Source organism: Silene latifolia, chromosome 4 (genome assembly GCF_048544455.1).
Source record: "Silene latifolia isolate original U9 population chromosome 4, ASM4854445v1, whole genome shotgun sequence".
NCBI classification, from domain to species: Eukaryota; Viridiplantae; Streptophyta; class Magnoliopsida; order Caryophyllales; family Caryophyllaceae; genus Silene; species Silene latifolia.
The window spans coordinates 6,933,433-6,949,268 of NC_133529.1; the positions used below are offsets into that span (position 1 = coordinate 6,933,433).

The 15,836-nt window shown below is 38.8% G+C and overlaps 1 non-coding gene across 1 annotated transcript; it reads right to left on the reverse strand.

Annotated features, from left to right (window-relative positions):
• Nucleotides 1-751: 751 nt before the first annotated feature.
• LOC141654525 (small nucleolar RNA R71) lies at nt 752-858 on the reverse strand. The gene has a single exon (XR_012548083.1). It is a non-coding gene; the product is annotated as a small nucleolar RNA R71 (small nucleolar RNA).
• Nucleotides 859-15,836: the final 14,978 nt, after the last annotated feature.

Sequence of the window (15,836 nt, forward strand, 5' to 3'; positions counted from 1 at the left end):
AATATCTTGCCTCCCGTGGAGATCGGCGACTTCCCTAGCTATATAGTTAGTTGAGTTAGTTTATTTTTGACAGGTACACGACAGACGTGTCAAATTTTGCGCGCCATTGCGGGGAGGCAATTGCCCTATTTGTTTTCGTTAGTTTATTTTATCCGTCTCGGGGAATTTCTATTCCTTGAGGCCGTTCTTATTATTTTCTTTCAGTGTTGTTTATGCCCGGTCGACGGTGTGAATTAGTTTGGTGATTGAGCCGGAGAGATTATTCAGGCATAGACTCCGTATGCAAAGGAAATCACGAAAGGAAGACTTGAGTACTTTCGAGCCAGAGCTTGATCATTTTCTTTTCGCGGAAGACAGTCCGATTTCTACAGTAAAGATGCCTAAACTTTCTAGTCATTCAGTGCCTAAAGCATCCTTTATTCCGAAGGGTTTCAATCTCCAGACTGAGGATGGGAATACATTCGACATCCGTCCTTCTTATATCAATCTGGTGGAGCGAAATATTTATAGAGGTGTGGCCGGTGAAGACCCGAGGAAGCACATGGAGGTCTTTACAGACTATTGTTCTACTATCCCTGCCACTAAGGGGGTAACTCAAGATAAAATCAAGGAGGTCCTATTTCCTTTCTCTTTAGCTGACTCAGCCAGGGAGTGGCTGACTGACTTGGACCGCACAGCTGCTGGGGTTACAGATTGGGAGTCTCTTGCTCTTGCATTTTACAAGAGATATTTCCCTCCACAACGCACAAATTTGCTGAGGGCCAAGATTACTAGTTTCAGACAGGCTCCCGATGAAAGTTTCTATGAAGCATGGTCGCGATTCAAGAAGTTGGTGAGGTCTATCCCTCACCATGGTTTTGACCCATGGTTTCTAGCTAATCAGTTCTATAATGGGTTGTATGACGACCAGAGAGCCATACTTGATGCGGCATCTAGTGGAAGATTTCAGGAGAATACAGATGATGATAAGGGATGGTCCCTTATTGAAGAGATGGCGAATCACAGTGCTGAATATGGTAACCCGAGGGATGGGATTAGGATAGTTCATGCAGTTGATAAGCAGGTTTTGGCTCAGCTGGAGACCATGAATGCTAGATTCGACAAGTTGGAATTACAAGCTGCTGGGGAGCCTCAGACGGTCCATGTTCTTACTAGAGGAGAGACCGTTTCATTTGAGAGATGTGGAGGTAATGATGGCCACTCTGCTGTTGGCTGTCTTGTGGAGAAGGAGCAAGTCCTTGCCTTTCAGCAATATAGGCAAGGAGGGGGTTCCTATTACAATAATCAAGGGGCAGTCCATCCCAATATGAGGTGGACTAGTCATAATGTGCTCAATCCTACACCACCTCCGCACCAGCAGCAGCCTTATGTCCCTCCACACAAGAATCAACAAGGCTTTCAAAAGCCTCCTTCCTTTACTCCTCCTAACCATGGTGCATCATCTTCCGGTGGGGTGAGTGAAATTGGTGAGCTTAAGTCTATGTTGCAAGCCTTCACGAAGCAGTGGCAATTGAGTGATCAACAGAAAGATGCGTCCATAAAGGCACTTGAAACTCAAGTTGCCCAATTAGCCACTAATCAGTCCACAAAAAAGCAGGGTCAATTACCGACTCAAAATGAGAAGAATCCACACGAGATGGTAAATTTCATCAATCTGAGAAGCGGTCGTTCATATGAGGGACCGGAAATGCAGAAATCAGACCCAAGGAGAGCTGTAACTGATGGTGAACAGTGTTCTGGCGAAGAAAATGAGCTCACGGCAAAGCAAGTGCTCGATCGACTGATTTCAGGTGGTCGATCGAGCAGATTTGGGGATGAAAGTGCTCGATCGAGTGAAAATTCCACTCGATCGAGTGAACAGGAAAAGCAGAATGGTTGATCAAGTAGTTTTTCTACTCGATCGAGTGAAGAGCAAAATGGAGTTGCTCGATCGAGTGAAAAAACTACTCGATCGAGTGATATTGATGAAGATTCTACTCGATCGAATGGGTATATTGGTCGATCGAGTAGTTTTGATGACGGGAAGCTTATTCGAGAGCCTGCTAGTGCTCGTTTAAGCGATAAATCACCGGAAAGACCTCATTCGAGAGGTAAGAAGCGTCCAAAGGATACAGAACTTGCTCCGGAAGATACATTGGAGGAGAGAAACAAGGGACTTGAGATACCTATTACGGTTCCTTTCCCGAGGCGTCTGCAGAATACAAAGGCTAATCAACAATTCGGCAAATTTGTCGAACTTCTGAAAAGCTTGGAAGTCACTGTGCCGTTCACTGAGTTGTTGACAAAGGTACCCTCTTATCTAAAGTTTATGAAAGAAATTTTATCGCGTAAGAGGAATATTAGTGATAGTGAGACCGTAGCTTTGACTGAGGTGGGGTCAGACCTATTTCAAAATAAGTTACCTCCTAAGCAGTCAGACCCGGGTAGTTTTTCAATTCCGTGTCATATCGGTAACTATTTGATTGATAATGCGCTATGCGATTTAGGCGCTAGCGTAAGTGTCCTACCGCTGTCTCTGGCTAAGAGACTTGGTTTGACAAAGTTGAGTTGCACTAACATGACAGTCCAGATGGCCGACCATAGTATATCACGGCCACTAGGCATAGTAGAAGACGTACCTGTGAGGATCGGGAGGTTCTTTATTCCCGTTGATTTCGTTGTCTTAGACATCCCCGAAGATGCACACACCCCTATTATTTTAGGGAGACCATTTTTGTCTACTGCGCGTGCAGTTATAGACGTCGGGGGAAAGACTTTGACCTTTCAGGTAGGGGATGAGGAGCTGATCTTTCATCAGTCTAAGTCCCGGAGGGCTCCTATGCAAGCTCAACCTTGCAATGCTCTCTCTTCTATTGACCCTATTATTGACACTCCAGTTGAAAATTTGGAGTATCGTGCTGCAATTGTTACCCCTCCGCCTCAGACTGAGAGCAAAAAGGAGGAAAGTTCGTCTGTTTTCCTTGCTACAGGTACAGATGAAAGCAATGAAGGAGCTGTCAAAGGATGTTGTGCAACTGCTGTCAATCAAATTGAAAGTAAGGATGCTAAAGAAGGTGATAGAGGAGCAAGGACGAGGAAAGTTCGCGCTTATGTGGATGTGAACTACTCCCCTCCTACCGTTTCAAATGATAATTCATGCTCATGGAAGTTGAAGAGGACGATCAATGTTCTTTGAGGTGGCGTCCTCGGTCGGGAGCCCTTCAAGGGGCTACTGAATTGCATTGGGAATTAAACGGGAAAATGCCCCGTGTAACACTTTGTAATAGATAATTTTTGAATTTTCCGTTGAATTTATTTTATTGCTTTTAATTAGGACAATTAGTTTTTAGACTGTTTTTAGCGTAGACTTAAGACTATAGACTGTTCCTATGCGTATTCGGTATTTTGGGATATTTTTGCACGTGTTTTTATGCAGGTTTGGGGAAGTACGCATTCCGAGGGAAAAATTGACGAAATTCAAGAGTTTACGCAAGAAAAGAGCTCGATCGAGTACTTTATGTACTCGATCGAGTGAAAATATGGTCGATCGAGCACTTTTTCCAGTCGATCGAGTAAAGCAATAAAGAGGGATTTCTCGATCGAGTAGATTTCTACTCGATCGAGTAGATGGAGCATCAAAGTGCTCGATCGAGTGGTTTAAAACCACTCGATCGAGTGAAATGAACAGGACGCAAGGAGTTTTTACTTTAAACTCTTTCTTTTTGCTTCTAATTTCATTGTTCCCCTAATTTTCGTCTAACCTACCCTTATTTGCGATCAAACTCTCCCAAATCCCCAATTTTTCGTGCCTAATCACCAAATCCGCCTCCTACAATCTATTCCTTGCTATTTAATCTTTCAAAACCCCTTAATTTCCCCCTTGATTGTGCTCGTTTTCACGGTTTTAAAGAAGGGTTAAGGTTTGCGGTTTTTAGCTCGAAAAATCGCCTCTTGTGCTTTTTTATTTGAAGATTAATTGCAATTGTAGGAATTCTATCATCAAGTAAGTGATTTCTACTTCCTCATTGCTTTTTAATTTCGTTATTTCGAATTATTATGAGGTAAATTGTTTCTAGGGTTTCGAAAATCCATGGTTGGTTGATTTTTTCAACTTTCATTGTGTTTATTGCCCTTGTTTATCTTGCTTGATGATCAATCCCAATTCCTCGCTGTTTGTTGCATGTCTTTTTCGAATTTTACATGATTTTTGTGATATGGTTCAGGACAGTCAAAATTTTCCCCTGTCGATGGTTTTTACTGCTGTAATTCGTCTAGTTAGCATCATTGTTGCGAAATTGCTGCTGATTGTTGACTGATATCGCACCCCTGTCGATGCTTAGACATGCTTAATCTGGACCTTTGCACAAAATTTGCGATTAGGGCTGTTTAAGTCGAATTTTTTGACTGTCAGACGGGCTTGCATGCTTTCATGACTTAATTAACCTCAGTGTTGCTTACATGCTGTTATTGTTGACTGTTATGCCCGCCTTATCGCCATTTACATGCTGCTTTTTGATTTTGTTTGAGGAATTGTTGGGATTTATGTGATGTAGGTCGAAAATTTTCGACTGGTAGGGGAGTTTTTATGGTTTAACATGCTGATTTCCTGCTGTTTTAGCCTCTGTTAGCCTTGTTTTCTTATCATACCCCTTACCCTTTATTTACAGGATGGATTCTAGCTCTTTACCCTCTACTAGTTCATCCTCTAGTCCGTCTCTGTCTGAGACAGTGGCCCCTGCTGTTGCCACTACCTCCGCCTTAGTCACTACTGCAGCCCCAGTGTTTCTAGTTTCAGCTGCAGGTACAGTTTTTGCTCCAGCTAGCTCTGCTGCTAGCTCAGTTCAGGCTGCCACTTCCTCTACGGTCACCACCACTGCTAGCACTGCTGCTAGTCTCTCTTCAGTGGTGACCACAGCAGCCACTACCTCTGCACCAGCCTCTACTTTTACACCTGTGGCGGACTCGCCCGGCGATCGCTTGTTGCCTTGAGCGACCCGGTTCCTCACACCGTCGCTGCACGGGCTTCTTCTTTGAGCTCCAGAGGCCGGGGTCGTAGACAGTCCCGAGCTACACCAGCTCCAGTCACCTCTACTTCCGCTCCTAGCACTTCTACAGCTGCTGTTGCTTCTACTTCTGGCACAGTCACGGTCCGAAGGGACACTTCCCTCGACGCTCACCCAGATTATCCGCAGGTACATTTCGTTAATGCTTTACATCGCAAGAAATTTTATAACCTGCTACGCTGTGTGCATGTACCTTCCCGATTTCTAGAGAAATCGGCGCTTGTGAGACTCGGTATCTACGAGTCGGTTTGTGAGTTACTACGGGGCACGGGGATGGCCGGGCTCATCACTATGAGCGGCCGTACCTTTTTAGAGCTGAGCCTCGAGTTTCTCAGCTCTTTTACCTTCTCCCCCGGGGCACACGAGGCTGACCCCGATAGTTCTTCAGTGTCCTTCCGGTTGTTTAACCGGACCTTTCCGATGACACTAGGGGAGTTTGGTAGGTTACTTGACATTTCCTCTACGGGCCTGACTGCTGCCCCGAGGAAGGTCTACCGTCAGCTTTGGCGGTGTTTGGCCCAGACCACTTTTAGGGAGCGAAAGCTCCATCAGGTCCACCTTCCGCTGTCCGTTGTTTCCTTAGACTGATGGGGAGCACTATTTTCGGCCGAAAGGAGCCGAACAACACGACCAACACCGAGCTATCCATCCTGGGCGGTTACCTAAACATCGACTGCGAGGGTCCTTTTACCCTCAACATAGCTTACTTGACCGCCCAGTACCTTCTGAGCCAGGGGAAGAAGGAGACGGGAACCATTGTCTGCGGTGGCATAGCCACCATTCTTGCCCGTCGCCTTTTCCCCGTTTGGCCTCGTGACCTCCAGTACCTCGAGGGAGAAAGGCTACTGAGTCTGGATGCCATGCTTTCTCAGCATTGGCTGACCCCAGACTAACAGACTTGGAAGATTGACGGCTCCTTGTCTGTAGACTTACCTTGTGACACTCTCCCCCGTCTTGAGCCCCTTCCTACTGTTTCTAGGGGCGCCCGTCTGCCACCACTACCTCACCTTCTCCTTCCACCGGACCTACTCTGCCGCACCCGCCGCCAAGAAGCGGCGTCTTGAGACCGGAGAGGGGTCTACACCTTCAGGGAGTGCCCAGCCTTCCACGGCTACTCCCGATCCGACCCCTACTCCCACTACTACTACCACTCCTACTCCCACTCCCACTGACCAGACACAGACTGAGCCGGTCTTTCCGGCTACTTTCGTACCACCTCCTCCTTTTGTGGCGCCCGCGGTCATGGACCAAGGGGGCGCCGTTTACGGTTTGTTGCTTGAGGTTGCAGAGCGTCAGGCTCGTATGGAGAGGGACTTGGCTCTTACTTTACACCCTCTGTACGGGTACCACTTGCGGCGACACCGTCCGATTCCAGAGGGTTGGCCACACCCTTCCTTCTTTAGGTTCCCCCGTGGGGTACCCGGAGTCCGCCGACGAGGAGGAGGACGAGGACCCGAGGTGGCGGTGGAGAGAGCTCGTCTTTGAGGAGCGAGAGGAGGAGAGAGACCCGGAGTTCGGGGTGGAGGAGATCGTGACAAGATGATGGACGACGACAGTAGCTCTTGGTCTACTCACTTCCCCAGTTTTTTGGCTGGTTTGGGGAAGTTCGTATTTTGTATGTATCCACTACTCTTTTATTTTGTCTCCTTTATATTTATTGTTTTTATTTATTGGTTGTCTATTCCCGTTCCCCTGTATATATCTGCTGGTGTATGCTGGAGGACAACGAGGGCGTTGTCCGTTTTGGTTTGGGGAGGGCATTGCATCCTTTTGAGTCTGCATTTGCATTTGTTTTGCATTCACGTTTATTTTTCAGCTTGCATTGTTGTTTATTTTCATTAAAAATCAAAAAAATCCAAAAAAAAATTAGAAAATTTCAAAAATTCAAAAATTTCACGTTTATTTTTGCATATAGGTTGAGTCGGAACGGTAGATTTCCATGATGATAATGCACTATAACTTGTCTTTTTGCTTGAGCCTTGCACTTTACTGATAGTTATTAGCTTTGTCATACGCATAGTCTACGAGTTTCTGTTCAAATATAGCTGACTGTTAGACTTGACCTGATAAATTGGCAAACTACTTGAAAAATTCTGAGTTTTAGAGCCCATAACTGGTGCCATTCATGACCAGTTCATTAGGAATTGAGAGTAGTACTCCTTGCATAGCATGTTAATCATTTTTGCACATTTATGACATTCAATTTCTCGTCAAATGCACATATTCGGGTTTGTGGTTGGTGTCACATGCATGGAGGTGCTTGCAAATTTCCCTTTCCTTATATTTTTCACCCATTTAGCTCCACATATGCCAAAACTTGCCTTACCCATTAGCTACATCCCAAACTAAGCCTGCCTAGTCAAGCTAGTTAGTATGTTCTTTTGTGGTATGTTTTTCCGTTGCATTTTGGCCCGTATTTCTTGTTTGGAGTTGGTGTAAGTATAGAGGAAGGAGGAAAAGAAAGAGAAAAAAAAAGAATTGAAAAAAAACAAAAGAAAAAGAAACGTGAAAGTGAAAGTGAAAGAAACAAAAATGAAAAAATGAAAAAAGAGAAAGGCTGGAACGTGAGAAAAGAAGAAAAAGAAAGAAGTTTGAAAAAAAATTGTTAGTTTCAGTTAGTTATTTCAGACGGTGTTTAAAAAAGGGAAGTTTGTGACCGTCTGACTCCTCCATTCTTATTCCATATTTTTGAGGAGATTGTGTTTGAGTTTAGTGATCTTTGTGCCAAATGAAGGGCACTTGTACTTAGTTTTTCAGTCAGTTGAGATTCCGATGGTTTTATTATGGTCCTGTTAGGAATTAGCTTGACGCTTTTACCTCCACATTTCCATAACATGTTTTGCCTTTCTCACCTGAACCTCACTATTCCCAAATTATTTGTAAGCCCTCGGCTATGACGGACATTATTGGTTGGAGTGTGTGCATTAGTACTTGAATTGTCTTTTATTTTTGTTGCATGCATGCTATGTAGGTCGCAGTTAGGTGAGTGACTGTCTTTTCTTCTCTCTTTTACATATAACATTCACCCTTTGCTTCATGAGAGAAGAGTGACCACGAGAGAGTCCGATTTTGTTGGTCTTGCAAGGTCGATAGGTTGGCTATATTTCTGAACAGCTTATTATTCGTTTGCGTATTGACTGCTTAGCTTTAACTGTCAGTTTTGTTGCATTAAATTGGTTCAAGTAGACAAGTTAAGCTAGCTCTGAGTTATCATTTCCGTTCCATTAGTTTAGTTTTGAGTTTACTCGAGGGCGAGTAAAGGTTCGGTTTGGGGAGATTTGATACGTGCATAATATATAGTCTTTTTAGCCTATTTCAGCACGTATTTCTATGCATTTTTATACTGTTTTTATGGTATTTTGCCCCGAATTGGCTACTTTGGTTCCTTTTGTCCATTTTGTAGAAATGAACGCGAAAGTAGTGGAATCGAACCCCTTTTCGTCCTTTTTGCATGCATTTAGAGGAGACGGGATTGTTCCAGAGTGAGATACTGCATTTGGAAGCGTCATGGCACGGATTACGAGGTATTTAGGCGCGGACTTGAGCTGAAATGAAGGCAAAGAACTCGATCGAGCAGTTTTACCACTCGATCGAGTGGTTTCTACGTCCTAGATGGTCGATCGAGTGGTTTTCCACTCGATCCTTAGCTTGCAGAAAGACCACTTAGTCGATCGAGTAACTTTCTACTCGATCGAGTAGATTTGCTGAGGTGTTTGCTCGATCGAGTGGTTTTAATCCACACGATCGAGTGGTTTCGCTGATTATGAGCTTTAAACAGCCCGTGTTATGTTTATTTCCGCAAAACTTATTTCTTTTCCTATTTAAACCTACGTCAACTAGGTTATTAGGATCTTTTATCTACTTTTCAATTATCAAACTTAGACTGCGTACTTCATTCTTCTCTACTGTAACTTTATTTCGGGATTACTTTCGCTTGGATTTTGTTCTTTACGCCGGAATTTGCTTGGATTGTAATTCCCTTCTCCTTCCTTATTAATAATTAATCTTTTGCTTGGTTTAATTTCTTGTTTGTCTCATTATTTTCTTGCCCTAATTTCTCTTTTATGCGATTTATTGTTTATTTCATAATGTTTACTGCTGGAATATTATTTGCTGTTAGTTTAATTAGCGACATGAGTAGCTAAACCCCTTTCATGTTGGGATTAGGGGATCTGCGGTAGGAAAGTGACGATGTAGTAAATGAATTTGATGAATTGATTACAAGGCTCTGTCACCATAGCAATTTAATTGTATTTATTCGACTTAGTTGAGTGCACACTTCTAAGTTAACCTTTAATCTGGCTAAAATTAATCCTAGATCGAAAGATTGGACTAAATAGGCCTGCTATGAACAGTAGACTACCCTGACGAGAATGAAAGTTAAGTTAGTGGTATTTTAGGACAGAAAGTGGACCGAAAGGACCTTTCAACATCCGTCTTATATTAATTAAATCGAGTCATTTACTGGTGAGTCCGGACTACCGTAGTGAACCGAAATCGACATGTCCCTCTCTATCTGAAAGTTTTATCCTTTTTCTCTGCTTTTATTGCTCTTGCCTTTATTTCTCTTTCCTTCAAAACTCGTAGTTAGATAACAAATCAAACAACCCCCCCCCCCCCCCATTTGTGACCAAATAGACGGACTTCTACAAATATCTTGCCTCCCTGTGGAGATCGACCTGACTTCCCTAGCTATATAGTTAGTTGAGTTAGTTTATTTTTGACAGGTACACGACAGACGTGTCACACTACTCTTGTTGTTGTTTCTACCACTATCATTAATCTCGCTGATAATATAATATTGTTAGTTTTACTATTCAAATGAGTAATTACTATCATATAACTATATCCAATATTGCTACAATTCTTTTCTTTACTGACGAAATTACTTTTACTTCTTAGACATGCAATTTTAAGAGGATTATATATTTATTTAACTATATTACATACTCCCTCCATTCAACTCCACACTACCACTTTTTTTTTCACGTTTGTCAACGCGTCTTTTACGCACTAAATATCGTTAGCTACGTATTTGCAAAAACTATAAAAGTTAGATATTTTTAATGTACCCGTAACGACGAATAAAACAAGATCCCACATGAATATATTTTCACTTATGTATTGGGAGAAAATTGAAATTGAATGTTTAACTATGAATAGTGTACAAAATAGATAATGTTAGTGTGGAGTTGAATGGAGGGAGTATATGCATTAAGTCAAATCGAAAAAATTATGCAAAATTATATATTATGGAATCTAACTTGAATTATTTATAACGTACTTATATTATATTTTTGTATGTTAAATAATTAACATCTTTATACATCTATAAACTATAAAGTTTAATAAAATTGCATAGATATTTAAATTTAATATATAGTTTTGGGAAAATTAATAATAACTACCAACTTTAACAGTCTTTTTCATAATCACTACCAAGATAAAAAAAGTTTCATAATCACTACCCTAAAGTCATCTCCGACTTAAAAACAATACCAGTTTGCATTTTCCGTCAAATTTAACAAAAAAGTGACCAGTTTACCCCTTGCTTCTACACAACTCTTCAACTCTTCAACTCCTCCCCTCTTCAACTCCATTTTTCATTTCATACGACAAATCCATCTACTCCTCTTATCTCTTACTAAACCCTAAAAATTTCCCCCTTTTCTGAAATTATTGATTTAATCTGTCTGCTTTCCCGTGTTCTTCAATAAATCCGTGTTTGTTATTGAGCTGTTCGTCTATCCCAGGTAAAATTTTAAATCTTCTACTGTAATTATTGTTCTTTAGGTGATGTTATTGCAACTTTATTTTAATTTCTTGTTTTATTGTTACTAATCATCTACTTTAATAATTTCATGTTTGTTTTTGAATTAGTTGTTGGTTTTGATGTTGTAATTCTTAGTTTAATTCAAATTTTGTGTTTGTTTTTAAATCAGTTGTTGATTTGGATGTTCAGTTCCTATTTTAATACCCATTTCATGTTTTTATTTTACCCAGTTGTTGCTTTTGATGCTGATTTCTTATTTTAATCACACTTTAATCAATTGTTTTATGTAGAATGGACGACGTGGCACCTTTTAGAATGAACATTAGGCTCCATTTTGGGGGTGATTTTAAATATGCGAATCGCAAAACTCAGTATGTTAATGGTGAGACTAATGTTATACCTGAGGTTTATTCAAATCAAGTGAGTTATAGGTTTTTGTATGACATAGCCAGAAAGGTAGTTGGCAAAAACTATGTTCCTATAATATATTATAGGCAGTTTGGGAAGAATCTTACAAATGGAAGGGTAGTAATTGCTAGGGATGAGGATATGGTTGAGGTAATAACACATCTTGGAAGTCAAACATGTTAAATAACAACATGTGTGAGAGCTTCAATGCTATTTTGAAAGAGGTAAGGGATAAACCAATTTTAACCATGATGGAGTGGATTAGGAGATATGTCATGAAAAGACATTATGAGAAAAGAGAAGGTGTGAAAGTTTTTGATGGTAAGGTGATGTCTTATGTGGATAAGTTTTTGAAATGGGCTAAGAATGAGGCTGATTGTTGTGATGTATGGGCATCATCTAATTTTTCTTTTGAGGTGATGTATATGAGCAAAGAGTATGTAGTGGATCTGCCAACACAAACTTGTACATGTGGTCATTGGCAGCTAGCTGGACTTCCATGCCAACATGCAATTGCTGCCATCAATAACCAGAGGGCAAATTATGAGGATTTTGTTCATGAGGCATATACAAAGGAGAAGTACATGGCAGCCTATGAACACCCTATACCTCCAATGCATGGAATCAGTCAATGGGAAAGGGTGGATATGGTTGAACCCTTACCACCCCCTTATAGAAAATTGCCAGGAAGACCAAGTTTAAAAAAGAAAAGAAAAGAGGCTGGTGAGAAAGGTAGTACAGACCAACAACAGAAACAAGGGTTACAAAGGAGGTGTGGAAAGTGTGGAGAAATAGGGCACAATGTCAAAACATGCAAGAATCCTGTTAGGGCTCTAATGAAGCAGACCAAACCCACATCAGAGTGGACTAATCCGGTAAGGACTGCAGCTGACAAAAGAAAGGCAAAGAGACTGCATGATGCTGAGGTACTTCAATTTGTAGCTTCTGGAAGTCAAACTCAACCAAGTCAGGAGTCAACTGCACCACAACCTCCCAACACCAGAAACTCTCATAAGCAGGGACAACAGACAGATTTAAGGGCAGGAATGAAGCGTAGAAGGGCACTAGCATTTAATGACAAGTAGAAAAAAAGACTTTGATGTATTAAGTTGCTGTCGTATGTGTTTTAAGCAGGATGTTTTATGTGTATTAAGCTACCAGTTTTTTTTACTTTGTTGCCAAGACTTTGAACTATCTTGTCTTTAATGAATGAAAATGATGAATTTGCTTTCCATGGAGAATTTGTTGTGTAATTAAAGCATGTGTGTTAAACCAAGCAACCCGAATTTTCATTGATATGGCAAATGCCTACTTTTCTTACAAATGATAATGGTAATTGACAAACAAGGCCTAAATTGCCAGCCTAAAGTACATTGACATACATCAAAAACAACACAAGCATGACAAATATGAGAGCATAAAAAGCCTTTCTCAATAAACCAGGGCCACTACTCTCATAAGCAGGGAAGAACACATCCCTTTCAAGCTCCATAATCTTCGACCTAAGCAATGAATTTTCTGCTTTGAGCTTCTCGTTGTTCTCCTTCAAATGATCATTTTCAGACTTGAGCAAATTTTTCTCAGTAGCCAAAAGTTTCTTATCCAACATAACTTGATTAATAGCATTCCTTTGCCATTCACTTTGATCAAAATCTAACCATTGCCAAAATATCACAATGACGAAATTTGCAAGTCATGAACCTTCTACTTGGGTTTTCCCTTGTCCATGACTTCATGACAGCACATGGGACACGGCAATGGCACTTAATTGCAGTCCGCATTTGACCTTCCATTTCCTGTTTCAGACGCAAACATTATTGATAAATACAAACCAAGAAACAGAGAAAAGAAGAAAGAAGAAGAAATGAAGAAAAAAGATGGAGAAGAAGGGAAATAAATTGAAGGAGGAAGCATACATACCTAAAGTATAAACAAGAACAACAAGAAGAAATGAAGGGGAAGGGGAAGAAGAGCAGCTTATAATTAACAAGGGGAAGGGTAAAATTGGAATGAAATAAAAAATTTTAGGCGGGAATTTTAAATTTCAAGAATTAAATGGCGTTTTCAGGCAAACCGGTATTGATTTTAAGTCGGAGATGACTTTAGGGTAGTGATTATGAAACTTTTTTTTATCTTGGTAGTGATTATGAAAAAGACTGTTAAAGTTGGTAGTGATTATCAATTTTTCCTATAATTTTATGATGGTAATAATTAATAGCATAAATGTGCATGTTTATACTAATTAATTATTTTATTTTAAGGAAATTGGTCATCTTTTAGTCTTTTATAAATATTTAGGAAAATTACCAAGCATCTTCTTTCTTTTAGTCTCCTTGAAATTAATCATGTTAATTAATTATTTTATTTTATGGAATTGACCATGTTTTAGTCTCTTCCAAATATTTAGGAAAATTACCAAGTTTCTATATAATTTAATTTTAACCCAAACTATATAATATTTGCATTGAGATCTCTTAATCGGGTCCATCACACGGTGCTATTGATTTAAAACTATATAGTATTATTAACTAGTTTGAATGCCCGTGCGTTGCAACGGGGTAATTAACTTATTTATAATGCAAAAAAAAAATATATAAGGGTTTAATGTTTACATTCTATGTCTAATGATTTGTTTACATATTATTAAAATATCTCTTTCAAAAAAAAATAAAAGATTAATATATACGTGGGTTAACTCTTATTTATAATCATATAATCACCTCACCTTATACTAATCTTTCGATGTGGGACAATTCTACTATTTATAAGTAATATATTCACCAAACTTGGACTATTTTTCTGATGTGGGACAATTTTATTATTTATACGTAGTATATCATCAAACCTGCATTGTTTTTCAATGTGGGACAACTAACATATTCATAATTACACCATCTTTTTTGCACTTAGTTCGACATTCAACCAGATCCCGAATACCTAATACGGTTAATTGTTACTCATTATATCTAATAGTTATATTTAAATTTAATAATATGATCAAGTACTCTCCATTAATATTTGTCGTTGTTTTTCTTCATTTTTTTTTATCATAATTGAGATACGGAAATTTCTCGTGGTACCCCTTAATTTTGTCAGATTTTCCATGGTACCCCTACTTTTAATAATCTGCATATGATATCCTTGAAGTTCCATTTTTTTGCCCATGGTACCCCCTAATATAAAGGCTGTTAAATAGACGTTAAGTTTGATGGCGTGGCAATAAAATAACAATTAAAAAATAATACCTCCTTTATTGTTTTATTGGTACGGATATCTCTCTCATTTAAATGAAAATTTAATTAACTATATCATTATAATATTGGAAATTTCTCATGGTAACCTTGAATTTTGATAGATTACTTATGGTACCCCTAATTTTAAGTTTCTACAAATGGTACCCCTGTGTTTATTTAATAAACTAACATTTAATACCTAATTAACAAAACATAAATAGCATGACATGCTCAATTACTCATCTAGTTACTCATAAAAGTAACGGCGTTATGAAAAAAGTAAACACAAGGGTATTATATGTACAAACTTAAAATTAGGGGTATTATGTGTAATCTAACAAAATTCGAGGGTACCATGAAAAATTTCCGTTAAAATATTGACCATTTTATCGATCTTTCTCCCACCTTAAAAAATGTTACAACTTTAAAAATTTAACATTTAATTCCAGATTATGTTTAAAGTCTCTTATATAATAAGTATACTTTGAGAGATTCAATATATTTGGGGTGATACCTAATTAAGTTTCAAGGATAAATCCTATTTATAATCATGGGATCACCCACCTTATGATAATCTTATGATGTGGGACAATTCAACTATTTATACGTAGTATATATTTATCACACCTACATTATTTTTCAATGTAAGACGAATAACATATTTAAAAGTACACCATATTTTTTGAACCTAATTCGACATCCAACCCGATTTAATAATAAGCAAATACTATATTATCTATTAATATTCATACGTTTGTATTTTATTTATTTTTTATCATAATTAAAATATGTGCAAATGATATGAACCTATACTCTAATGATAGAATTTTTTTTAACACAATTCTAATTATATTATTTAAACGTAGTATATTTACCACATCTACATTATTTTTCAATGTGGGACATATAAAATCTATAGGTAGAAAATACAATGATATAAACTTTTAAAAGCTCTCCAAGACAATACTTAAGAGACTCAAAAGATTTTGGGTTGATGCCTAAGTTCCAAGTATGCCTCCTATTTATAATTATAGAATCACCCACCTTATACTAATCTTTCGATGTGGGACAATTCTACTATTTATATGTAGTATGTTCACCACACCTACTTATTTTTCAATGTGGGACAAAACATACTAAAAAGTACACAATTTTTCATATTAAGAAGTACACCATCTTTAATATGTGCAAATAATATGAAATTTATACTCTAATGATAGCATTTTTTACCACAAAGCTAATTATATTATTTTCATAATTTTTTTAATGATATTTTTTTTGACAAATGAAATGTAAAAGTTTGATATAAAAATTGGAAATATCACTTGAATATAATTTAGGAAATATACAAACTATAATAATTAAAAGATTCTCCACTTT